General features: G+C 39.7%; 1 protein-coding gene across 22 annotated transcripts in view; it reads left to right on the forward strand.

Annotated features, from left to right (window-relative positions):
* The window catches only part of LOC122557375 (teneurin-3), a 2,612,756-nt gene that overhangs the window by 908,449 nt on the left and 1,677,103 nt on the right, over window positions 1–27,204 (forward strand). For all 22 annotated transcript variants that reach the window (XM_043705048.1, XM_043705023.1, XM_043705127.1 and 19 more), the window contains one exon: window positions 11,575–11,655. The gene's annotated coding sequence lies outside the window, so the exon portion shown is untranslated. The remainder of the gene's footprint in view (window positions 1–11,574; window positions 11,656–27,204) is intronic.

The following is a 27,204-nucleotide window of genomic DNA, read 5'->3' on the forward strand; positions in this document are numbered from 1 at the left end:
TCCAGGATTTCGTCCCAGCGACAGTGAAGGAATGATTCCAAGTCAGGATGGTGAGTTGCTTGGAAGGGAACTTGAATGTGGTAGTGTTCCCATATATCTGCTACCCTTGTCCATCTAGGTGGAAGTGATTGTGGATTTGGAAGGTGCTGTCTGAGCATCTTTGGTTAATTTCTGCCGTGCATCTTATAGATGTACATACTGCTGCGACTGAGCATTGGTAGTGGAAGGAGTGGATGCCTGTGGATGCAGTGACAATCAAGCAGGCTGCTTTGTCCTGGATGGTGTCAAGCTTCTTGTGTGTTGTTGGGGCTGTGCTCTTCCAGACAATTGGAGAGTATTCCATCACACTCCTGACTTGTGCCTTATAGATGAGTCAGCACCCTCGGACTTAGCACTGCCTTCTTGACCTGCAATCTGCTTCCCGACCTCTCCACCCCCACCCCCTGTCCGGCCTATCACCCTCATCTTAACCTCCTTCCACCTATCGCATTCCCAACGCCCCTCCCCCAAGTCCCTCCTCCCTACCTTTTATCTTAGCCTGCTTGTCACACCTTTCTCATTCCTGAAGAAGGGCTTATGCCTGAAACGTCAATTCTCCTGCTCCTTGGATGCTGCCTGACCTGCTACGCTTTTCCAGCAACACATTTTTCAGCCCTTATAGATGATGGACAGGCTTTGGGGAGGTGTGTTACACGCCTCAGTATTCCTAGCCTCTGACCTGCTCTTGTAATCACTGTGCTTATGTGGTGAGTCCAGTTGAGATTTTGGTCAATGATGGCCCCCAAGATGTTGATAGTGGGGGATTCAGTGATGGTAACACCATTGAATGTCAAGGGCACGGTGGTTAGATTGTCTCTTATTGGTGATGGACATAGCCTGGCATTTATGTGGCAGAAATATTACTTACCACTTGTCAGCCCAAGCTCGGATATTACCCTATATTTTATCCAGTCTAGTATTATTACTCAGTATCCATTATATGTCGTATATGGAATATTGGAGATGCTGCATTTCCTCAGGGATTCAAGTCAAAGGACATGAAGAATATCTTGTTGATTTTGTAACACTGAGCCAGAGTTTGCCAGAGCAGAGCAACATACAGCACTCAACTTTAGATTAGATTCCCTAAAGTATGGAAACAGGCCCTTTGGCTCAACAAGTCCACACCGGCCCTCCAAAGAGTAATCCACCCAGACCCTCTGACCCACCTAACTCTATGGGCAATTTAGCATGGCCAGTTCACCTGGCCTGCACATCTTTGGACTCTGGGACGAAATTGGAGAACCTGGAGGAAACCCATGCAGACATGGGGAGAATGTGCAAACTCCAAAAAGGCAGTCACCCGAGGCTGGAATCAAACTTGAGACTCTGGCGCTGTGAGACAGCAGTGCCAACTGCTGAGCCGCCATGCCACCCCACTTTTTAATGCATCACAACTCGCTGGAAGTACAAGTTGTAAACGGAGCAAATGGTGTATTTCGTTGACCAGTGAGAGTTAAGAAATAGAAGGCCAGAAGCAGGAAGTAGAGTCAAACCAAGTAACGAGAAAGAAACAGAAGGAATGAGAAATCATATTCATAGAATTAAAAATGCAAATGAAAGGAAAAGTTTCAGGGACAAAAATACTTAATTTAAAATTTATCATTATAAATCTCCAACAATTCATTTCTCAAATGAGTAAGACTCCATGTTTATATGTGTTTATATTTTGGGCAATAAAAACTGATTGTCATTCATTAATAATCATTGCATCATTGAAAGAGTACTTCCATTCTTCATTTATAGACTTAACTTTTTCTGGTGAGTGTATGGACAATGGATGGGCAAGTGTTACAAATTCATTTAAAAAAATGACAGGGACTTTAAGAAGCCAATATGACAAAGCTAAATATGGACCATCACAAATCAACCAATAACTTGTGTTGATTTACAAGTCATAACATATGTCTTCCTTATTACAAATTGTCAGCTGATTTACACAGTAATAATGGAATGTCATGTTCACCAAATGTTGGTATATTCTATTTAGTTACCTGAATATTGTCCATGTTTTGTTTCTTGCAGTTTTCCCTCTTAGAGACAGGGTTCACATAAAAACATTCACAAAATGAAACCAGGTTTAATTTCCTTTGGCCATACACAGATTAATGTGTTTGCGCAAAATGAGTTAATGACCTTCTTTAAATAACACAATAAGGGTTTTCATTCAAACCAGCACAGTACCAGAGGAAATGAATGCCTTTAGGCATGGTTTTTCCCTACTGTAAAATATCATTTTCCATATGTCTCTGCAGTGAATTATCATTTCTTGGGAGGTGAAATTAATATCCAGTGAATACAGACCTGTATCATTGTATGGAAACTTAACAATTTCACGGAATGCTCATGGTAATAGTGTCACAGAGTGATTCAGCATTAAAACAGATCTTTCAGTCCAACTAGTCCACACTGACCATGTTCCCAAATGAAACTAGTTCCACATGTCCATATTGAGCCCATATCCCTCCAAACCTTTCCTGTTCATGAGTGTATCCAAATGTTTTTTAACTGTTGTAACTGTACCCACATCCACCTCTTCCCCAGCAGTTTATTCCACACACAAACTACTCTGTGTGTAAAAAAAGTTGCCCCTCATGTCTTTTTTAAAACTTTCTCTTCTCGCCTTAAAGGTATGACCCCTAGTTTTTATCTCCCTCACTCTAGAGAAAAAAAAACCTTTCTATTCACCTTATCAAGGCCCCTCATGGTTTTATAAACCCCTCCATAAGGTCACCCTTCAACTTCCTGCATTCAGTGATAAAATCCCAGCCTGCTTTTATAACTCAAACCCTCCATTCCTAGCAACATTCTGATAAATCTTTACTGAACAGTCTCCAATTTAATAATATCTTTCTGATAGCAGGGCGACAGAACTGTGCACAGTATTCCAGAAGAGTCTGATACAACTTCAATATATCATCCCAACTCCTATACTCAAAGGTCCAAACGATTAAGGCAAACATGCTAAATGCCTTCTTGACCACCCATCTACCTGTGGAGCAAATTTCAAAGAATTATGTCACTGACCCCCATGGTCTATCTGCTCTATAACACTACCCAGACCCCTACCATTAATTGTAGAAGTCCTGACCTTGTTTGTATTACCAGAATGCAATGCCTCGCATTTATCCAAATTAAACTCCATCTGCCACTTCATATCCCATGGCCAACTGATCAAGATCTTTTTGTAATCTTAGATAACCTTTTTCACTATCCACTATACAACCAATTTTGGCACCATCTGCAAACTTATTAACCATGCTTCCTATATATTCTTAGCCAAATCATTTATGTAAATAATGAACAAAAGTAGACCCAGGGTAGCATGGTGACTCAGTGGTTAGCACTGTTGCCTCACAGTACCAGAGACCTGGGTTCAATTCCACACATGGGCGACAGTCCATGTGAAGTTTGCGTGTTCTCCCCATGTCTGTGTGCGTTTCTTCCGAGTGCTCGGGTTTCCTCCCATTGTTTAAAGATGTGCAGATTAGGTGGATTGGCCATGGGAAATTCAGGGTTACAGGGATAAGATCGGGGTTTGGGTCTGGGTGGGATGCTGTTTGGAGGGTTGCTGTGGGCCTGATGGGCTGAATGGCCTACTTCCACACTTGAGGGATTCTATGATTCCATACCAATTCCTGTGGAACACCTCTGGTTATAGACTTCCAATCTAAAATCCAACCCTCCACATAACAGTGAAACAGTGATGCATTCACACATGTATGGAGCATCAGTGATGCTTCTGAATTCTGTTAATTCTTCAATGGACAGAATCCTCAGAATAAATTTAATTGAGCTGTAACAATGGTTGTCTATCTACAATCATTTGAAGCATATCTCATCAATTTTCACTGGTATCTCTAATGAACCAAATACAGACTCAACAATGATCAGTGAAGAATCCCCAGTTTGTCCAGGGACAGTCTGGTCTGTTTGTACATCAGCTCAGTTTCAATGGGATTTTGGGACTTGTATCAAATCAGTGAGATGAAAATCAATTCTCTCAAGACCCAGATGTCTCGTGAAAGGAAGTGAGGTTGGTTGGCCTCAGGCAACTTGCTTGTGGGAAATGGTCCACTCTGACAACCGGCCAATTATCTCGCACTAATTTACACTAAATTAGCATTCACTGTGGGAGCGTGCTGTGGGAAGTGGTAAGATTCATACTGGAGTAATAAGTGTACTCCCCTGAGGTAACACAGATCATCAATGCACAGTGGTGGGAGTATCTATGCCCTCTTCAAGCAAAAGCACAAGTGCTCAGTGCTGCAGGAAGGTAGAAACTTTATTAACTGACAAAAAAAAAGAAATTTAGCCCAAAAGTGAAATGGAAAAATGAATAGAAATGGAAAAAATAACAATTGTTCATTTAGCTGAAAGCAGCTACCCTGCATGATTAGTTGCAGAGGGACACAACAATCATATTTTATAGAAGCTGTTTAATCAATTTTATTGCATGTAATGAAATGAGGGGTGGATTTTTAATAGGATATTTTATTGTAGAAAAATCTACTCATTATAGTGAAATAAACATCTCCTTAGTGGTTGTTAGGTATATGATTTCAAGCTGGTCTGTTAAGGAGGTCAATTGTGATTTAAGTAGCAACTTTTCAAATCTGACCTTTAATTTGTGGAAATAAATCACTTTGGAGACCCATTACTTCTCAATTAACAAACTAGACTTCATTTATCATGGAAAAAAGTCACTGAATTAATCACTGCTTGCCTCCTTGGACTAATTTGTAATGTTTTTAAAAGTTATTTAATGTGCTATATGAAAGAAGCATAAAAAATACTGTAGGATGGCTTTACTATTTACTGCAGGAATTATATTGTATTTAGAATTGATTATACCATATCATGGCACGCCTTGAACTTTCCAGGTGATCAAAAGTGATCACTGGGTCATTGGCAGGTTATCAAAGCACTCTCAGTGAGTTGTTGGGTAACCCTTGACAAATGAAGCTGTTTTGATGATTAGGTTAACAGCCCACGATGTCTGGGAAATGTCTGCCACACACTGGTGATGTCACCATGCCGCTGATGTATTGAAACACATATCTAAAATAAACACTGGGATGATTTTTAAAAAATGCTTTGCACCATTATTCTGAGCAGTCACTTTTACTCCATCAATGGTTTTGTTACTGCATTTGTCAACTTTATTGAAGAAACAGCAAATTTGTCTTATTTGTGGGACAACACATGGTTTATTTCAGTTTTCCCTTGGCCAAAATCTTGACAGGAAGACAAGGATATCATTTATATTGAAGGTTGGCAGAGGCTGAATGAAGTGTTACTTCACAGCCGCAAATGTAAGCTCAGTAACAACAAAGAAGAAACTTTTATATGATCTAAAAAAGATAATGTTGAAATGTAACAATTGAAAGTAAGTAAAATTATTTCCATTACTGATTCATGGTGATGAGGCAAAATCAGTAAAGCCGGGAACTGAAAAAAAAGGTCATGTTCTCATAAATTGTCTGTGACATTTCAAAAGTAATGTGTGCATATTATAAATTTTTTGCAGAAAACAGGTAATACTTATCATTTCTGCTTAAGTACAAAGGGATTATTTTGCAACCATTCGGGGCTAAGTTACAAATAGATGGTCAATTTATCCACACAATATGACTTTGTATATTTTGGTAAATCTGCTTCAAATCAATTTTAAACACACAATCTGAAGTTACAAAATAAATTCATGAAACCCAGACCAGATCATCAGTGATGGGGTTAAATGGAGTCGAGTGCTTTTCCACAGGGAGAAATGGCAAATCAAAAAAACATAATTCAACCCAGGCTGCACTTATACAACTCCATGGCAATGACTGCAAAGCAATATTGACACAGGACATTGAATCAGTTCACCCATATGCATTCATAGATGGTGACAGGACATGGCAATTGGGATTTATTTTCCCCCTCATCTAGTTACATCCATAATAATTCTAAACAAAATGATTGTTTTTGATGAAAGTAATTTATATGAGCTCATTGAGTTCAGTGCAGTGGCTGTGTACTCCCACTAACTAACCATGCTCTCAGTTAATTGTGGTCAGTGCAACATGGAGCAATGGTGATCTATACTCCCTTCATTAGAGGATTGTGAAAACCAACCTTTATTGAATTGATGCACTCCAAAACCCCTTCCATCCCCAAAGCCACGGTCCTATTGAATGGCGGAGCAGGCTAGATGGGCCAGTTGGCCTATTCCTGCTCCTATTTCTTATATGTTAAGAAGCTTTATGTCAAAGTTAGCAATTCTTGCTGAAATTCTTGATTGACTTCATTAAAATCATCAGCTATCTGCTGAATGATCAGCCCAGTTTTGCATTTTTCTTTGGCAGGTGACTCCATATCATTGTGAGAATAACAGTTTCTAAACGTTTCCTTATTTTCTCTTCATTAAATGGAAGTCTGGTCAACTTTATTTTTCATTTCTCTTCAAAGTGCCATGACCTACAACTTGAAGTAATGTTTTACTGTTTCTTTTTTTAAGTAAACAACAAACAGTAGAGGGCATAATTCCCAATGTATGATCAACTTAAACCCTTACCAGTTAGAAGTACTGACTTAAATTTGAACTCTACAGCTGAATCAAAATGGTTTTTTTGGCTTAGTCTGAGTAGCAAGGGATTTTGAAGGGTTTGTTATCGTGTGGCCTTGGAGTTCCAGCTCTTTATTTTTCCTCATTAATTATCTACCACATCCTTCACCACTCCGCAAGCATAAGTTCTACCCCGATCTCCAATATCTCACATTTGCTCTATCTCTACTACTATATCCACCTCTCACCAAATCTAATGCTATACCACTCTGATTAATGCCTGCAGCATCTTCCAACTCACCATCTCACACTCCAACAGCCAACACCACTAACTCTGCAAGCCTTCTGTGCTGCATACACACTTAGTGAGGACACCATTCCATCTGCGTCATCCACTAACAGTGATGCCACCAACATTCATCTGCAGTAACACATAGCTGTCTTTCAGTCCATGAGGAAAGCAGCCCACAAAGGGGCAGAAAGGGTCAAGATAAGTTGTGTACTGACTGGCATTTAGCTACTCAACACTGATGAGGAGAGGATCCTGGCTCTGAGCAATCCCTGTACTGGTATTGAAGGCCACCCTTGACGAATATGCCAGGAATCCCTGGTCAAAGGCTTTGTGTCCCTATCAAACAGAATGGCAACACAGCAATACTATAAACCTGGTACCTCAGACTGAGGGGACAAAGTTCAAAATGCGAAGCAAAGCAGAGACACTGTCAATACCCAGACAGTTTTAGAGTGGCTCAGCAATGTGAGAGCAAGCAAAGAGATACAATCCACGGACTAGATACATATTCTTGTGTGAATAGTGTTTTCCAATGAATTCCAGGATATCTGCTGAGTGACAAGTTGTTCCCAGAAATTTGGAACAACAAATCTGGAAATCAGACATGAAGAAAATGCCACAAGATTTGATTTAATCAGGCAAGTTCAGTAAGATCGAATGAGAAAATATACTTGGCCTCATGGAAAGAAATCCTCCAAAAGTATGCCACACAACTTGCAATGAGCCAAACATAATGCAAGATTCAGTGCTATATTTTGTTTGTCTTCTCTGACTTACACTGCATAGTTTGATTACAATTTGCAAACTTCCACTTTTACCTCAAAAATATGTTTTTAAAATAAATTCTTTGTTACCAAGATAATGTTACAACACAACGGTAAACCCTTCTGCTAATTAAACCAACACCCAGAAAAGTTCATCTTGCCTCATCATCTGTTAAAGTATGAGTGACAGAGAACTTCCAAATTCCACTTTTTAAAGAAAAAATATCAATTTATTCTTCAACTCTAAAAATGAACATTAAACAACTATTTACAACTTTAAGCCTCCTCTCTCTTAAATGTTTATTATCTACCTCCCACTCTATTACAATATACTGATAAAACTCATACTAAATTACATCAACTTAATTTCAAAACCACACAGCACCTGTTGTCGTCAGTATCTGTCTTCCTCTGGCTGTTTATCTCCCTGAGTCATCTTCAATCTTTTGCTACAAAGATGTTTCATATGAAAAATGTACCTTTGAGAGAGAGTGTGTTGCTGGCAGTTACTCTGGCAATGGCAGTTGGTCTCACTGTCCAACTGTCAAAATGTATGCTTCTTTATACCCCAGCATCAGTTCATCTCATTAGTTCAATGTTGGCAAAACAATAAATTCAAAATTGATTGGTTTTTAGTATCCTGGGGCATAATTTAAACTGATTGGTTCAATTCAAATTGTTGTGGAAATAGCAACCAAAACTCAGGAATTTGTTTCACAGCCAAATATTACATATTTTCAATTTTCCAGCACACCCTGAGACTGCTAGTCAGTCACATGACAGGTGCCTGCAAGCTCTCAGTGCAAAATGGCTTTCACTCTCTCTTAAACTTACAGTACATGTATTCAGCTTCATAACAATAAATGTCACCTTAAGTTATCAACAAGGGAAGGGACATTGCTGGACATAACATGGCATCTCATCTTATGCATGCCAGGTTTACAAATCATCTTGAGACCCAAATTCTAATTTACCAGAAGATAAATAGCTGAGATTGGAGATAGAATCTCTGTTGTGATTGTGAGTTTTAGAGTAGGGTTGTGTCTTGCATCTTTTCTCTGAATATTCTGCTTTGTTATATAACGTAGCATCTTTAGCAATCCTGAATTTTCTTTATGTATGTCTCAATGAGGTTATTTCTAATACGTTTAACATTGAGGCCCCAGAACTGATCCCTGGAGTACACAGCAAGTTACTGTTATCACTGCCACTATTGATTGTGTCCCATTTATTTACTACTTTGTAACTGTTTTAGTACCATTTTACTGCGACGTTACTTATCTCAGGAGATTTTACATTCGCACTGTTTTCTTGTGAATGATTTTATCAACTGTTTTTAAGGTTAAGGAATATAACATTTATCATTGTAAGTAGGCACCAAGTTGCTTTCTCAAATTATTTCTGTACATTTGTTTGGCATGAGTCTAGGTTGGGTTAAACTCATTACCATTACTCTTCCTGAATCTGTGAGGATTGCTTTTTGTATTAAGAGATTTTCAATATTTTCCCAATAAGTTCCTTCAGATGAGCTGTTGCAGATGTTTTTTATTGATTTATGGGAGATGGGCATTATTAGCTCATTCCTAATTGCCCAGAGAGTAATTAAGAAGCAACTGTGTTCCTCTGGGCCTGGATTCTGACCAGGTAAGGCAGTTTCCTTCCCTAAAGGACATCAGTGAACCTGATGGGTTTTCCCATAATTGACAATTGTTTCATGGCCATCTTTAATTCTCAATTCAAGATTTGTTATTAAATTGAAATTCCACTGTCTGTTATGGCAGAATTTGAACGATGGTCTCTCAAATATTACCTGAGTTTCTGGATTAAACGTCCAGTAGTGACATCACTACACTATTGTGTCCCCTTCCAGGATTATGCCTTTGAACTTTCTTGAAAAGAACAATAATCTGATCTTCTGTATTTAATGAATGGTAATAATTTTGCTCACACTCCCCCCTCACCATTATGTTCATGTCCTTTGATCTTTTGGGGCAGAATATTCTATGTTCCTAGAATATTCCCAGAGGTACTAGAGTCAAGAAGGGCATTGGATTCTGTGGAGAGTTGGCACATCGAATCCACAATACCTCTGGTATACACTAGAATTACGTTTATGGTGGGAAGGTCCGTGGCTGACATTCCCATCTGGTTCACTCATAGACTGGTATCCTATCCACCCCATGTGTCCAAGTGTGACTCAGTCACAGCAATGTGGTTGATTCTGAAATGCTCTCTGAAATGGCCAAGCAAGCCACTCATTTGTACCAAGCTGAGACATTTCTTTTCCATACCAACCTTTTCAGAGATGTTGTGACACACCTCTGGAATAGGTGGGACTTGAACCTAGACCTCCTGGCTAAGAATTATGGGTCAGACCACTGTACCACAAGATCCCTGAATGTATACATGTTCTAAATCAACCTGTTTGGACATGCTGTAATGCATGTCCAACGCAGGTGGGACTTGAGGTCAAATCCGTTGGATTAAAGGCAGTGGTTATAAGGGCCATGTGGTGGCTAACATTCTTATTCCACTGCTATTTGAGGCCCTTATGTGGCCAATAATGATGCACACAAGGGCCTCAGCCTGTTATAGAAGGGACAAACCCAGCTTCAAGTATGCCTGCAGGCAAACAACCCTCTGGAAGGCTCAAAGTGCACGTTGGTTGTCAGACTTGAAGTATTTTACAAAGCAAAGTGCTTTTCGAAGTCCAGTGACCATTGCAATATAGCAAAGGTGGGAACTACTTTGCTGTTTGTCAGAGTTCTCTAAGCACAATAAGCAGATAAGCTGTTTCTTTTGTGATATTTATTGAGGAATACATGTTGGCCAGGGCTCCAGTAATAACTCAACTGATTTTTTTTTAAGTAGTGACATGGGAGGTAAATTTACAACACGACAAGCAAGTAGGAGCAAATTATGGCAGATGCGAGGATCTGGACTGAAAACAAAAAAATGTCAGAAATCACAGCAGGTCAGGTAGTATCCATGGAGAGACAGCAAGCAATAATTTTGAGTCCAGATAGATAAACCTAAATTGTTTCATTTTTGTGCTGAAGACATAAATTGGGACTTGAACCCAGAGGCTACTGATTCAGAAGCCTTCCTTTTTTAGCGTGGGATCAAGGGTAGCTTGTGTTTATTTTGGTCCAATGGGTTCTGAGAAGTTCAATGTACAATCTCCAGGCTATGCCTTATCATAGAATCCCTATAGCATAGAAAAAAGTCAGTTGGCCTGTGGGGTCTACACTGACCTTCCAAAGAGCATCCCACCCTATCTCCGTATTCCCATGGCTAATCCACATCCCTCAATACTATGGGGGCATTTAGCATGGCTAATCTACCTAACTGGACTCTGGGATGAAACCAGACACAGAGAGAATGTGTGACTTCCACACAGACAGTCACCCAAAGCTGGAATTGAACCTGGGTCCTTAGCATTGTAAAGCAGTAGTGCTAACCACTCTGCCACCATGCCATCCATGTGTAAGGTAGTTAGTGTGCAGAAGGTTCAGACAGATGAGCTATTTGAGGATTTTTTTGCTCCCCTTGATGTCTCAAACTCACATACCAACTGCGGCACAGCTGATACACTTAATTACTTGCAAGTTTTCTTGATAAAGCAAATATTTAGAAAAACTGCAAAATATGTAGTGCATAATTAATGAAAAACAGAATTTTAATTAATGAAATAATTAACAGCCAGAACTTGATGTTTTACTGTGATTACTTAGGATAGCAAAGCAGTTAAAGTTGGATTGTTACAATGGGTCTATTCTAAATTATTGCATAGCCTCAAGCAAATGGCATGTCTCCACCACATTTAGAAGATTTCATTTCATATTTACTTCAATGGACATTGGAGACAGCATGATGCAAATGTAGCCATTGCTAGTTATTAATAGTTTTCCCGTGTTATTACTATGCAGAATCTTGTGGGACTTCATGAGGCACTGACTACAATACCCGACATGCGAGGTTGGATACATGCCAGTTCCTGCTAAGTGAAGGTTTGGAAACTTATCTACACTCACTGTACAGATATGATTCAAGGATTATTGTCTTTTCTATGATGATAAATGTTTCAAAGCAACAAATAATCTGAATTTAAATCTTCACCTAATTAATTGACTGTAAATTCAATATGGTAGCAATCTGGCTGGATTCTATTTTGCAATGAAAAATTCAAAAGCATTCCCAGAGTAATATTTTGTGTGCATTCTTTTTCAGAATGAAAAATGTAATATTGCAAAAATTGCCTTGGGCAGCTGTAAACATCAACATACAACATGTGAAGAGCTTTTATATGCATTTGCTGTTTATCGGTCATTTTCTCTCAACTTTATTGAGAAACCATGGTTTCAGTGATAACAGTGGTTCCTAAAGGACTGCTTAAGAAAATATGATCATACAACTGCCTCATTTTTTATTTCAGGCACAAGTGTACATGTCTCACATGCTGTCTGTAATCTGGTATTTTCAAATCACAGCAAAATGTCGGTAGTTGCCTGTTCTCTTGCAAGTAGGACCTCATTATGCCTTTAACATCATTTCTGAGGAATTCAAAGAAAGGTTGGTGTTATTGTGAATTCACATCCAATGAAGCCTATGCTCCAGTGTTTGTAATAGTTTTCCCTCTGTGTTGTCAATTAATAGTTGCAGCAAAAGATCAATGGGAGGGAGTTATGCAGTTGCTTTGGAATCTGAAGGGTTTAACAAATATCATAACATCGTCAGACTTCAATTTTGAACCAAGTTATCTGCATGACTTATCTTGTAATTTTCTTTCATTGTAAAAATCTAATTTGTGCCTTCCATCTTCGCTTATTGAGTTTATCCATAATGTTTTTCACTGGATAGGCCAATGAGGTCCTTAGCCAATACTGAGGTGGTGAATCTCAATTGGGACAGTAGTTATGATTTTACATTTTGGGTAAGGGAAGCAAAATTACACGATGCCTGTTTGTGATGGCTATCCAGCATCATTTGCTCGAATTGCATTTCTTTTCATATCTGGTGGATTGGAGCACAAAGATGATGCTCTTCTCCTGTGATTGATTTAGCCTGCTTTCAGGAGCCAAAGATGAGAAATGGACATCTTGCTGTGGTATTGGTGGGACAAAATCACCCTCAGAACCAAATCCCGAAAGTAGTCAGCTGACTACTTGTGAAATTAAGTCTTCTCAATGAGCTGGAGTCACACTGTTTGCTGCAAGCATTGCAACCATTGAGTGTCGACCCATGGTAATAACTCAAATTCAAGCTCAGTGATGAATCACACTTTGAGGAAAAGATGGAATTGGAAGATATTGATGGAGAAAAGTTGTTGAGAGAGAAGATAACTTATTTTTGACCATTTTGTACATTGCTCATCGCCAATGGAACTTGTAAAGTATTGAGTCCCTGTGCTTATGCTATATCTAGCATTGATCAGTTGCTTTATTTACTGGGTTTAATTGATAGATTAAATGCCTGCCTCTGCACTAAAGACCAAAATTTTCAAAATATTTCCATTATTGTATGTGAAGAATATGTAAAATTCTAGTCCAACTGAAATAGCTCAAGGATTGCTTATTGTTATCATGAAATATAAAATATGTGTTCAATATTACCATCATGTGTTATGTGGCTGGGTCATTAAGTATCTTCAAGGCTTAGGGAGACAGATTTTTAATCATGAAGAGAATCGAGGGCTATGGAGAAAAGGCAGGAAGGAGTTGAAAGTTATCAGATCAGCCATGATCTCATTGAATGGTGGAGCAGACTCACTGAGCTAAATGGCCTACGTTTGCTCCTACATCTTATATGTGTGAGGAACTCATAACTCCAGGTGGCTGAAAGGTAGGGTCAAAGTTAGACTGTTGCCCTTTCACCCCCAAGAGCTTCAGATGAACTCAAAAGCCTGTTTTCACTCAATGCCAAACATTAGTCATTAGCAAACTATTTTTACACATCCTGCCTAATTTCCCACATTTTTAGCCAACATGCATAACCAATAAAAACCCTTAAATTTGACTATCAGGACTTCAAAGCACAATACAATGCATTCCACATTGGACAAAACTTAGGGCTAGATCTTTGCACGTCACATGGGTCTAGGTAATGAGAATGACTGATGCCATGTTTAAGATTATGACTGTGGAGCACTGTTGATGAAAGATAGTTGATGAAAGATTTCAAACACTGATAATAATCTCTGATGTTCAAAGTCTGTGAGAAGATTTGTAACTCGAGTGCTCGTTGTTGTGGTTCTGTTCGCCGAGCTGGGAATTTGTGTTGCAGATGTTTCGTCCCCTGTCTAGGTGACATCCTCAGTGCTTGGGAGCCTCCTGTGAAGCGCTTCTGTGATCTTTCCTCCGGCATTTGTAGTGGTTTGAATTTGCCGCTTCTGGTTGTCAGTTCCAGCTGTCCGCTGCAGTGGCCGGTATATTGGGTCCAGGTCGATGTGCTTATTGATTGAATCTGTGGATGACTACCATGCCTCTAGGAATTCCCTGGCTGTTCTCTGTTTGGCATTAACTGTAATAGTAGTGTTGTCCCAATCGAATTCACGTTGCTTGCCATCTGCGTATGTGGCTACTAAGGATAGCTGGTCATGTCGTTTCGTGGCTAGTTGGTGTTCATGGATGCGGATCGTTAGCTGTCTTCCTGTTTGTCCTATGTAGTGTTTTGTGCAGTCCTTGCATGGGATTTTGTACACTACATTGGTTTTGCTCATGCTGGGTATTGGGTCCTTCGTTCTGGTGAGTTGTTGTCTGAGAGTGGCTGAGAGCATCCATTATAGGACAAGCCAAACAGAAAACAGCCAGGGAATTCCTAGAGGCATGGTACTCATCCACAGATTCAATCAATAAGCACATCGACCTCGACCCAGTATACCGACCACTGCAGCGGACAGCTGGAACTGACAACCGGGAGCGGCAGATTCAAACCACTACAAATGCCGGAGGAAAGATCACAGAAGCGCTTCACAGGAGGCTCCCAAGCACTGAGGATGTCACCTAGACAGGGGACGGAACGTCTGCAACACAAATTCCCAGCTCGACGAACAGAACCACAACAATCTCTGATGTATTTGATGGCAGTGTTCATCAGAGCAACAATTCAGTTTTGCAGGAAATGAATAGTTCACTGATTTATTTTGGATCAGGACTGAACAGATTCTATATTTAAGCACTATTAAAATTGGTTATCAGCAAGTGATAGAAAAAAGAATCACTTTATAGGAAGTGGGATTAAATTTCCTACTGTACATTTTTTGCAAGATGGCCATGACATTTTCAGATCAAAAGGAATATGCTGTCTACTGGCTGGTGAGGTTTATGACACAGTGAAATGGAATCGTTCAATATGCCTGGTGAAAATATTTATGTCATGGGAATGCCACGAAAATTAATGTGTTTCAAGCTATTGTATGTTTACTAAATTTGACATTGCAGCCATACTCAGACATATTAAAATGAAATCATATGCCACTTAAGTGTTGCTCAAATTACCTGACAATCCTCCCGTTGCTGTCAATTTAACCCTTCGAGTGCACCATTTCCTCCTCAGAGATAATAAAGTGGATGTAATCAATATCCACTTGATAGCTCTCAAGTTCACCTTTGGAAGACAAACAACATTGTTATCCTCTGTAACTGTGTCATTTAAAGACAGAGGTTATAAAATCTGCAGTGCAGTGGAAGATTTTCCAAGAAATTACCCTCGGGAATGGGAATTAAGTTCCTGCTGTATACCAGAACTGCCTTGCCCAATAGCAAAGTACCCATATGCTCACTTCATGTTTCCCATCAGTCTTAAAGATGTTTCATCATGACAGACATAGAGAATTACTAAAACACAGCAGGTTGTGAGTGTCACTAACCACAGCCATAACTCACTTCTTGCTCATCAGACATACGACATGAAAAATTCTGATGTGCCCAAATGTGAATAGCAACAGCACCGACGTCTGCAAATTCTTCCAAGGGTATATTGGGCAGATGTCATCAGATTGACAACCCATCTGTCTTCCACAAGCAGCCTGGTTACCAGCTGCAGCTAATGAATGTCTTGTGTAGGATCTTTGTGATCTGCCAATCCTTGCCGTTAGATTGCTGCCGACCTTGTAGACTAAGCTTCAATGCTAAGCAGGCTATGAGTTTATGGAATTACACATTTGGAGCCCTGTTCAACACTACTGTTTGTTTGAGTGCCAGCTAGGCATTTGTCCAAAAGATTAAAAAGCATTTAACCTTTTTTTTTGAAAAATAGCCATGTTTTATGCTCAACAGACAATTTGGCTAACACCCTTTCCACTTTCTAGCACAATGTTTTCTGATGAGGGTGTTATATTGTGCTTGTTGAATGAGGTTTTTCTTTCTCTGTCTCTTAGGATGTCAGTGTCATCCTAATGGCAAGGATTCCTAATCCCTAACTGCCCTTGAGTGACAGTAATCCACCTTCTTGAACCACTACAAAGATACACATACAGTTGTGTTAGGAAGGGTGATGTGAAAGTGCCAGTGTTGGACTGGAATGGACAAAGTCAGAAGTCGCACAACACCAGGTTATAGTCCAACAGGTTTATTTGAAATCACAAGCTTTTGGAGCACAGCCCCTTTGTGAGGTGAAATGAGAGAGAAGCACATAGACACAGAATTTAACAGCAGAGAGATCAAGGACAGAGAGATCAAAAGATCATATAAATGGTGTGAGTGGAGTATCGAATAATAAGTCTCTGCAGGTGATCAAAAGTGAGAGACGGTGTGCATAAAATGTCAACAGCTGAATAACAAGTGAAGGGATGACATATAATCCAATGAAATTACAAAAAATGTTGAAAAAGGTGGTGCTGGAGTCAAACCAAACAGCTAGAATACCATGATAGATGTAACAGTCGCATGCCAAGGATCTAATCAAAGTAACAAATAATCCAAAACTGTAGAAACTAATTAAAGTAGAGAGATCATAACAAGTTATCAAGGTTATGGTGTCAAAACAGGACAGTGAGGAAGATTTTACAGATATGGAACAGTGTGTTAGGGTCACATGTAGTACAACATGAATCTAAGATCACGGTTGAGACCGTCTTCAAAGCTATAGAACTTGGCTATCAGTTTCTGCTTGGTGATTCTGCATTGTTGTATATCTCAAAGGCTGCCTTGGAGGATGCTTACCCGAAGATTGGAGGCTGAATGTTTTTGACTGCTGAAGTGTTCCCCAACTGGGAGGGAACATTCCTGTCTGACAGTTGTGGCATGGAGTCCATTCATCCGTTGTTGTAGTGTCTGCATGATCTTGCCAATATAGCATGCCTTGAGACAGACAATATTGGCCGAGCCATGCCATGTATGTGGTGAGTGGTATTCCCACGTGTGATGGGAGTACCTATATCAATGATCTGACATTATGTGGTAGTGACAATGAAGGGATGACAATATCATTCCAAGTCAGTGGTTTAGATGAGGACTTCCAAGTGGTGGTGTTCCCACAAGCCTGCTGCCCTTCTCAGTCACTGGAGTTGTGCATCTGCAAGATGTTGCAAAAAGAGGATGAGCAAATTGCAGGATTGCAGCTTGCAAACGCAGCCACAGTGTTGACGAGACTGATTATTTAAAGTGATGGATGAGGTGTCGATCAAGCAGGTAAAATTTGCAATTGTTGCAGGAGGATTCAGCTCTATTTGAAAAAAATATGCTGCCTCTTTTCAGCCATCAGAGCAGCAGTGATATTTCATTATGGAAGTATTATTATTTTGAAGTGCAGTGGAGACATTTTCAATTATGTATGATCACATCACGATGCACATGCAGTGAGACATGATGCCGAGCTAACAGAATAATTATTGATGACCACCACAACCATAATTTCAGAGATGCCTGGCTGTCCCCAATACAGGCATCTGCACCCTTGGCAATTACAAATAAGTCAGATCCATGTACTACCACGTTCCAAATAAGTTCAATTTTTTTTATTCAAACAGAATTCAGACATCACATACTTCTGTTACAACCAGGAGGGCAGGGGTGCACTGGTTCCCCTTTGGTCAGCCGTCCTGGTTTGTTAGAACAAAGGCTGTGGATGATTAAAGAAAAAAAAATCAAAAATGGTGTCAAATTTAGAGAAACCAGTGAATATTTAGTGAATATTGTTGGCAGGTCAGAAGACAAGGTTGGATATAAAGAAAAAGCAAGGAATGGCTAAAAGATTAATAAGGGAGAACGTTCGAATATGAGAGAAATCTAGCTAGAAAGATGAAAACAGATAGTAAGAGATTTCTGTAGATCTTGCAAAAAAGGTTAACAAAATGAGTCTTGTAGGACATGAATCTGGGAGATAATAAAAGATAAGGGTATTGTGAATGAATTGAACGAGCATTTTCTGTCAGTCTTCTCTACAAAAAATTTAAATAGGATCCCAGGTATAGCTGCAAATGAAGAAATGGAAGGAAGGGAAGGCAAAAAACATAGAGCAAACTTTTGGAGCTGTCAGCTGATATGTCTTTCAATCCGAAAGGATTTCACCTTCGGGTCTGAAAAAGAAGAGTTCATTAATGTCAGACAGGAAATATGAGAGTTTGCTAAACCACGAAGGAGCTTGTGTTTTTGGAACTCTTCTCTTCAAAAGACCATGAAAGTTGAGTCTTTAAATTTTTCAAAACATCGGTATTTAAATTCTTGATAAGCGAAGGGTTGAAAGTTTATCGGGATAGGTATGTAATGTAACAAGATCAGTCTTTATCTTAATGAATGGTGAAGCAGGCACAAGGGATTATGTGACTTATTACTTCTCCGACGTTGTATGTTTATATGTGATGTATCTTGACAGTTGACTCTGTTGTTCAAAACTACCAGATCTAAGGACAATCATTAACCAAGAAAAAAATGCTCGTGGCAAGTTTATGATTCGTAGAGCAGAATTTAACTGAATGTAAAACCTTTTCAAAGTAATGTTTTAGATTCTTAGAGATTTCGTGGATATGCATTTTGTGCAATTCTAAGAAATATTTTTTCTATCTGAGATAAAGGTTAAATGGCTCCTGGTGAAGAGGGATGCATGAAGAATATAATTCCTGAATTTCACATGTTCCTTCAAGTATTTGAAAATGTAGATGTGTAAAATTTCTTGTAATTTAGGCAACTCAAGCTATAGCATATTAAAGGAAATTTATTTTCTTTGAAGATGCAAGCCAAATCTGTGCTTCATCTTCCTTAAGTCACTCTGAGGCCTTTTTGCTCACTAACCTACATTAATTCTTTCTTATTTTGATGTTCATTCTCTCCATGTCTTCAGCTGTCTCCTTTCCACCTCTAAAATTCAATGGGAAATCTGAATTCCTCCAACTCTGCCCTATTCTGAAACTTCCACTCACTTTACTCAACCATTTGCAGTCACGTCTTCAGAACTTGATTCCTGACCTATGAAATTTCCTTGATCTGCCCTACTATTCAGGGAGGTTGTGGTATACTGTACTCATCATCCAGATCCCTGGTTAATGTTCTGGGGTCATGGGCTTGAATCCCTTGTGGCAGAGTATAAGATTTGAATCCACTGAACATCTGGAATTGAAAGCTAGCCTAATGGCTAATGCCATCATTGTAAAACCCATTGAGGTCACTATTGTCTTTTAGGGAAGGAAATCTGGCATCCTTACCTTGTCTGGGCTCCAGGTGACTCCAGACTCACAGCAATGTGGTTAACTCTTGACTGTCCTCTGGGCAATTTGAATGGATAATAAATGTTAGCTTAGTTAATGATGTCCGCATTGAATGAATGACTGAAACAAACTCCTTCAGAAATGATTTGACAGTATTTGCTGGACAATTATGAATGTGCTAAGAATTAGGTAAACATTTAATCAATCCATTTAAGATTATCAGGTGGGTTTGCATTGTGGCTTGCCCATGTTTGCTAGATGTTTTATAAACAGGGAACTTTTCTTTGCAGGAAAAAGAAACATGTCCAGTCACAGAGCCTATTTAGCATTAAATGAAAGTTGGGGAACAGTAGATCTCTGGTGCTTTGTCCATTGCAACGTCTTGATCAATCAGAGTGAATTTGGCAACCAATAATAGCTCTCTTTTAGTCATATCGCATAAATCATTATTCTCTTTTAATTTTGGTTTTTTGCCTCTTCCTTGATGAGTGTATGATTAAAATAATTGACAGGTCTCTTTTTTTCAACAACTCTTAAAATCCCCCTTGAAACTCATATCGCTGGCCAAGCTTTTAGTCATCCCATGTTCAAAAAAATATTTTGAGTAGAATGGCACAGTCAAAGAAGTGGAAAAAAAATGTTTATTAACGTGGTGTTGATTTCATTTGATTACATTAGGGATTTTTTTTAATATTGCCAGACTCAGTAAAGCATGACATAGGGGGAGGCAATGCCCTTGTGGTATCATCACTAAACTATTCCTCCAGAAACTCAGCTGCATTCTGGGTACCCAGATTCAAATCCCGTTGTGGCAGATGGTGGAATTTGAATTCAATTTCAAAAAGTCTGGAATTAAGAATCTAATGATGACCACGTTTGGAAAAACCCATCTGGCTCACCAATGTCTCCTAGGGAAGGAAATGTGCCATCCTCACCTGGTCTAGCCTACATGTGACTCCAGAGCCACAGCCACGTGATTTACTCTCAACTGTCCTCTGAACTGGCCTAGCAAGCCAATCAGGCCAAAGGCAAGAAAGGATGGACAATAAGTGTTGACCAGCTAGCAACTCACATGAGTGAATGTAAAGAAATTTAGAACTTTTAAAATATGAATTATGACTTGTATGTCATCTTCTAAAATTAAGTTTTTCATTTTCATTTGAAAAATGGTAATAAATTGCTGCAAAAAAATGATTGATGAATTCAACTTCTACACTGTCTGAAAAGGACACCAGAATGTATTCCAGGCTAAGGAACGGTAATTTTTATCTCCTGAGACCACCCTGACTTGAATGAATATTTTTGAAACTAAGACAATGATGGCCTCAAGGCCTCAGGTTGAGTGGTTACAAACAACAGCCCAGAATATGGCTACTCTACTGATGTCCAGAGTCATACTTATAAAGGGGAACTTTGATAAGCCACGTGAAGGGATAGCTATGTTTTAAGATCCAAAAGACACAAACAAAACAGCAGGCAGGGCAATTCCAGTAACACCTGAAGTCTGCAACATCATTAGATTTCCAAGTCTGTTCCTGTACAAATTTTCAACATAGTAAACTGACCTCCTTGTAACAACTGACCTGCAAAAAGTCTTGAAGACAATCTTGCAGCAATTCTGATATCTCTCCCTGTCGATTGAATTGAACATCCATAGTGAAAAGTTGTATCATCACCTGCCTTACACCATGTGTTTCTTTTTCCAAGACAAGCCAATTGTAAGATTGACAGATTATTCTTCTTTTGTAACATTTAAAATTACACTACAATAATCCTGAGTTTGAAGGGCTTGTCATATGAACAGTGGTTGAGTCTATACTCAGTGAAATTTAGAAGGAAAAGAGGAGATCTGATTGAAACTTACAGAATAATGAGAGGCCTGGAGAAGATGATTTCACTGTTAGGAGAGACCAGGATCCAAAGACACCTCATTGTGAAGAGACAACTCATTAGAACTCAGATAAGGAGGTATTTCTTCAGCCAGAGAATGGTGAATCGATGGAACTCACTGCCATAGAAGGCTATAAGAGGTCAAATCATTGAGTGTATTTAAGACAGAGATAGATGTGTTCTCGATTAGTAAGGGATTCAAGGGTGACAGAAGGAATGCAAGAGAATGGGCTTGAGAAACATTTCAGCCATAATTGAATGGTGTAGAAGACACTGTCACTGGGTCAAAATCCTGGAATTCCCTCTCTCATGGCATTGTGGGTCAACCCACAGCAGTTGGAGTGCAGAAGTTCAAAAAGGCAGCTCACCACACGCATGTGCACACACGCACACACACACACACACACACACACAACACACAATTAACTCATGTCTCAGATTTAAATGAATGTCCCCCTGTTCTGGAACTACGTCCCAGAGTTCAAGTCTCCCCCAGTAGTGAAAACATCTTCTCACCATTTATCCTGTCAAACCTCCATGAGAGGGGGCGTTCAATTTTGCCATGCTAAGACAGTAAACAGAACATTATTTATAAAATCCTCATATTTATCCCATTCAAGAAACGTTTCAGCAAATTTATCATCAAGTTGTAAACATGTTGTTCATACACACATTTAAAATATCACAAATTAAGGTGCAGTGTGATTTGCGTTGTCCCATAATTTGTAAAATGGGTTAAACATAGATGAATTATTTTCATGTAGGTTTTGTGTTGACTGATATAATGGCTCTGAAAGAGTACATTTTAAAGCCACATTTTGAAACACCACCCAATCTGATTATGTTACAGCCTTTGAGTGGGGAAGAAGCAGTCCAGCATGATATTCCGATAAAGACAGGCCTGTCATTTTTGCCTCCTGATAGTCTTTGTAATTATGCGTGACCAGTCAATGTAAATTCTACCTATTGCTATCAAGTAATAAACTACATCTTGTTCTCTGAGCCAAGTGCCACTTCTCATTAAGACTCAATCGTGGTTTATCCACTACTACTGCTAATTAGACACAACATTAGACTCAGCTCACTTAGGGGGCTGTTTACACTGATTTTGTTTAATTTAGTTTATATTAAAATCGTAGTTTATATTAAAATCGTGCTGGCAGCATTCCAGCTATGAGCCACGAGCCACAATAACTCTTTCTGTGATTTAGTAAACCATGTATATTCAGAAGGTGTGTAACCTGTGTTATAAATTCAACATAATGTGTCATACGTTTAGATGAGAGTGATGCTGGAAGAGCACAGCAGATCAGGCAGCATCCAAGGAGCAGGAAAATCGACATTTTGGGCAAAAGCCCTTCATCAGGATTGAAGGGCTTTTGCCCGAAACGTCGATTTTCCTGCTCCTCGGATGCTGCCTGATCTGCTGTGCTTTTCCAGCACCACTCTGATCTAAACTCTGGTTTCCAGCATCTGCAGTCCTCACTTTTGCCTATAATGTGTCATAAGCAGAGGGAACTTTAGACACAAATTTTAACTAAAGCCTGAATTTAATCCAAATGAACTTCGATGTAGAATCCAATGAGATAAATTATGAAATAAATTCTTGTTCCAAAGGCAGAAAGTGGGCAACTTGGCTTAAAGTTCGAGCTGTTGTATCATTGGTTTAGCTGATAACACTCCAAGCCCTAGTAAAGAAGGTTTTGAGTGTTAAACTGCTACTGAGCTGAGCACATATTCCAGCCTGACAGCAGAGGTTGTCTTCAGTGTCCTGGTCAATAAATATCCCTCACCCAAATGTAGGCCTCGCCAGATTTCCTTCTCTAAATGCTGTAAATGAGCCAGATGATTTTTTTTTCCCTATCGTAAATGATTTCATTAGATTCTTCATTCCAGATTTGAAGAAATGTCTGAACATAGGAGAGAAAGGTAGAGGAGTAAAGAAGTTTAGCGATGGAGTTCCAGAGTTTAAGGCTTGCCTTCCAAAGTGATGAAAATCAGAAATGTACAAAAAGGCAAAATTGGAGGGATGCAGAGATCGCAGGCAACTGTCAGACTGGGAGAAGTTACAGTGATACAGAATGTTGAAGCCATTAAGGAATTAGAAATCCAGGTTGCGAATTTTAAAACTGATATTTTACCAGACTGGTACACCAGCAAATGAATATTCTCTCCCTATTGTGTCATACAAATACGGTGTTGTAGTTTGTATAATTTGGTGATGACAACTTTTCTGAGCAGCTGATGCAAATGTTCTTCAGGTGAAGTAGAAATGGTACACCTCATTAATAGTATATGGAATAAAATGTATCAGTGTATTATTTTCTGCCATTATGTAAGTACGAGAAGTTTATTTGTGAGTGGAAACATTGTCCGTAAAAAGTACATGTCAAGTAGCTTTTATGTTGTCAAGGCAAATTTGACTGGTACATACTGACACGATGAATGCCTGTCTACATTCACAGCATGAAAATCTTGACACCAGTGGTATTTTGTGTGAATGAAATTTGACGATATCAATTCAGTCATTTCAGCCTAAGCACACTTATGTTCTCTCTCAGTGAACTTCGTTCCAAAATGTATGACCAACTAAGCAAAAATAATTCTGCAATTGCTTCAATGTAAGAGGAGAGGTTCCTGTTAGGAAGCAACAGATTACATCTGATTATATGGAAGCAATGTTGCTGTCACGAATTCTGTTGCCACAAGTGGCCAAACGTTACACTCACCAGGACAGAAAAGTCAGATCAGTGGATTTCTCAATTTCCTGTATATCACAAGTGCTTTGTGTCGGAAAATGAAGACCGACTTTTTACATTTGGTCAGAAAAGCTTGCAATACTTCAAAAAAGAATTACATTAGGAAAATGCCTTACCAAATTCAAGTGCAACTACTGATAGTGACAAATGATTAATGGTGCTTCCAGTTGATTTTATTAACCTGTTCTTTGAGGCATGTGTTATTTCTCACTCTAATTTGGTACAAGGTAAAAGATCAACATGCTGCAAAGCACTAAGAGATGTGCTCACCATTTTCAGGATATTTTGAATTCACCCATTCCAGTGTTGATTCATTGTCAAGTCTCCTGTTGCAAAGCTCCTTTTAAAAAAAAAGAGGGCATTGGTTCCCTTCGATGTTGGCCTTTGGTAATTGGATTCACCTTGGGTTACAATTACATTAGATGGTTGATCACATCAATTGAGCTTTGAATTAAAGGGGAGATCTCAAGCCTTTTCAAATACTACTTTGTAAAAAGAATGAAATGAAGAAAGCCAAGTAGATCATTCTAAGATGTTGAAAATGTCAGACTGCATTTAACTTCTTTTCTATGTACTGTCCTTTTGGATTGAGTCCATGTTTATTGAGCTTTAAATTATACCTACAACAAAAATATTCTTGTGGAAATGGTGGTATGGATTCCATGCCCCCACCACTCTCTTTACCCAGAGAGTGGTGGGGGCATGGAATGCGCTGCCCGTGGGAGTGGTGGAGTCGGAATCTGGATTGAGTCCATGTTTATTGAGCTTTAAATTATACCTACAACAAAAATATTCTTGTGGAAATGGTGGTATGGATGAGAAAACCATCAGAAAATTAACTGAAAAGAAATATGAATAATAAACAGCATAAAACAGAACTCTTGAAAGTGTTTGGCAGTAAAAGTTGACTGCAGAACATGCAAATTTATAGTTAATTTTGTATTGTTAATTGAACCAGCGTGTTCAATAAATAAATATGTGAAAACTACTGTATCTGTTGCTGTATGAGCCAATAGCTAACCTTTGTAACATGAGACACACATGTTTCCCTACTGATAGCGTTAGCATGAGTTTGGATAATTAGCATGTTAATCAACAGTTAATGGGAATATGAACTGCAATATGCTCCAAGAAAAATTTCCAGAAATCAATTCCTGACCATTTTGTTGCATAAATGTCTGGTCCAGAGCCAAACTCCTGTTTGGAACAGTGAAGAAACAACAGACCTGAGCTTCGGTGCTGGATTTGGAGTTGCTGTGTACTGAACTAGAGTAGTGCTCTTTGTAGGGATTTGCCTGTACAGCCCTCCCCCCCCTCCCCCCCGACCCCAAAGCCACCTGACCCTATCAACATCCCCCCCACCATATAGAAAGCATTGTTCTGTGATATCTGACTTCTGGTTAATTGTCCACAGTTGAAGAACCCCGGCTGAAGGATCCTTTTAATGTAAAAACAATTGAAATGAAGAGCAGGATCTTGGCAAGCTTGGTGGTGGAAGAGAATCCTGCTGTCTTTCCACATCCACCACCATCATTTTCACATGGGGAATCACCCATTAATGGGTATTCCATCCCCTCTTTCAACTGAAGCCCATGAGTAGTAATTCATGTCCACTTAAGGGAGTCATTCTAACATTTGCTCGTACTGACCCATGCAGGGAATATAAACCATGCCATGTTTACTTGGACATTCCTGGGATGGAGGTCCCTCATTCAAAGTCATCAGTAACTGACTAAAGGACCCAGCACCAATGATCTGTCAAGTGCCTGATCGATCTTTCAAAAAGAGGTGATGCAAAGGTCATTCTGGCTTCCAGGCAAAGTCTGAGAGTTCTGCCACTTCCACTAGATTCAACCATCAGTTTCAAAGCTGTGGGTTAAGCTTTTTAGGCCTTGCTTTGTAAAACGTTGGTTGTAACTTTAGTGATGTACAAAGGGAACAACATCTCTGGTGGGACAGCAATGCACAGGCAGAGTGATGGAAAAGCAACCTATACAGTTAAACTGGCCGTTTGAAGATACTTTTGAAAATGGTCAAACTGGAGTAACAATTTTAAATCTCATGAAGGGCCAATAGAACTGTTACCATATATTACAAGGTTTCACTGCATTATTTGGCTAATATAGAGGGATCTTTCTGTCTGTCAGCTATGTCGACTGACAGAAGAGCAGAAAGGCCAGGCCAAACATAGAACATAGAATATTACAGCACAGTACAGGCCCTTCAGCCCTCCATGTTGCGCCGACGTGTGGAACCAATCTGAAGCCTCATCTAACCTAAATTAAAAGTCCGCAGACTTGCCCCAAAAAGAGGGTCCAAGGAAGTTCCTGTGGAGTGAAGAGTGAGGTCTTTAGCTCAGGAATCTTTGACAAGGAGGTTGAGTGAAGTGATTACGCCACAGTTGAAGAGGGTGAAGACATGACTGCCAAGCTGGTTCAGTGTGCTACGTGCTTGATGTGGGAGGTCAACGACTCTGGTGTGTCTGGCTCGTATAAGTGTGGAAAGAGTGTGCACGTTCAGCTACTGACAGAGCATATTGCAGCACTGATGAAAGAACTCGAGGACCTTGGGCTCATCTGAGAGAATGAGGTCTTTCTGGACAAGACCTTCAGCGAGGTTATTACACTGACCATACCAGAAGAGAGCAGAAGAGAGCAGACGATGAGGAAGGCAGAGAGGAGACAGGTGCAAGAGACTCCGGGCAAATACCTGTCAGGAACAAGTTGAATCTTTTGGAAACAGTAGAGACAGATGACACTGCCAGTCCGCAAGGTGGCCAGGTCTGTCAATCAAACGTTGGCATGGAGGCAGAGCGGAAAAGTCGGACATCGCACAGAGCTGTGGTAATAGGGGACTCCATAGTGGGAGGAACTGACCGGGGCTTTTGTGGCAGCAGGCGGGACTTAAGCATGGTGTGTTGCCTTCCTGGTGCCAGGGTTAAAGACATCACAGACAGAGTGCAGGAAATCCTCAAGGACGAAGGTGAAGAGCCAGAGGTGGTGGTACATGTCAGCACAAATGTCAGGAAGAAGGGGAGGAACACAGTACAGCGGGACTTCGGAGAACTAGGAAGAAGGCTGAAAAGCAGGACGTCCAGGGTGGTTATCTCCGGTTTGCTTCCAGTTCCTCGGGCTGGTGAGGCCAGAAACAGGGAGATAATGGACTTGGACATGTGGCTGGGGAACTGGTGCAAGAAGCAAGGATTTAAATTCTTGGATCACTGGGGTATGTTTTGTGGTAAGCATAAATTATACAAGAGAGACGGTTTG

The sequence above is a fragment of the Chiloscyllium plagiosum genome, chromosome 2, assembly GCF_004010195.1.
Source record: "Chiloscyllium plagiosum isolate BGI_BamShark_2017 chromosome 2, ASM401019v2, whole genome shotgun sequence".
NCBI classification, from domain to species: Eukaryota; Metazoa; Chordata; class Chondrichthyes; order Orectolobiformes; family Hemiscylliidae; genus Chiloscyllium; species Chiloscyllium plagiosum.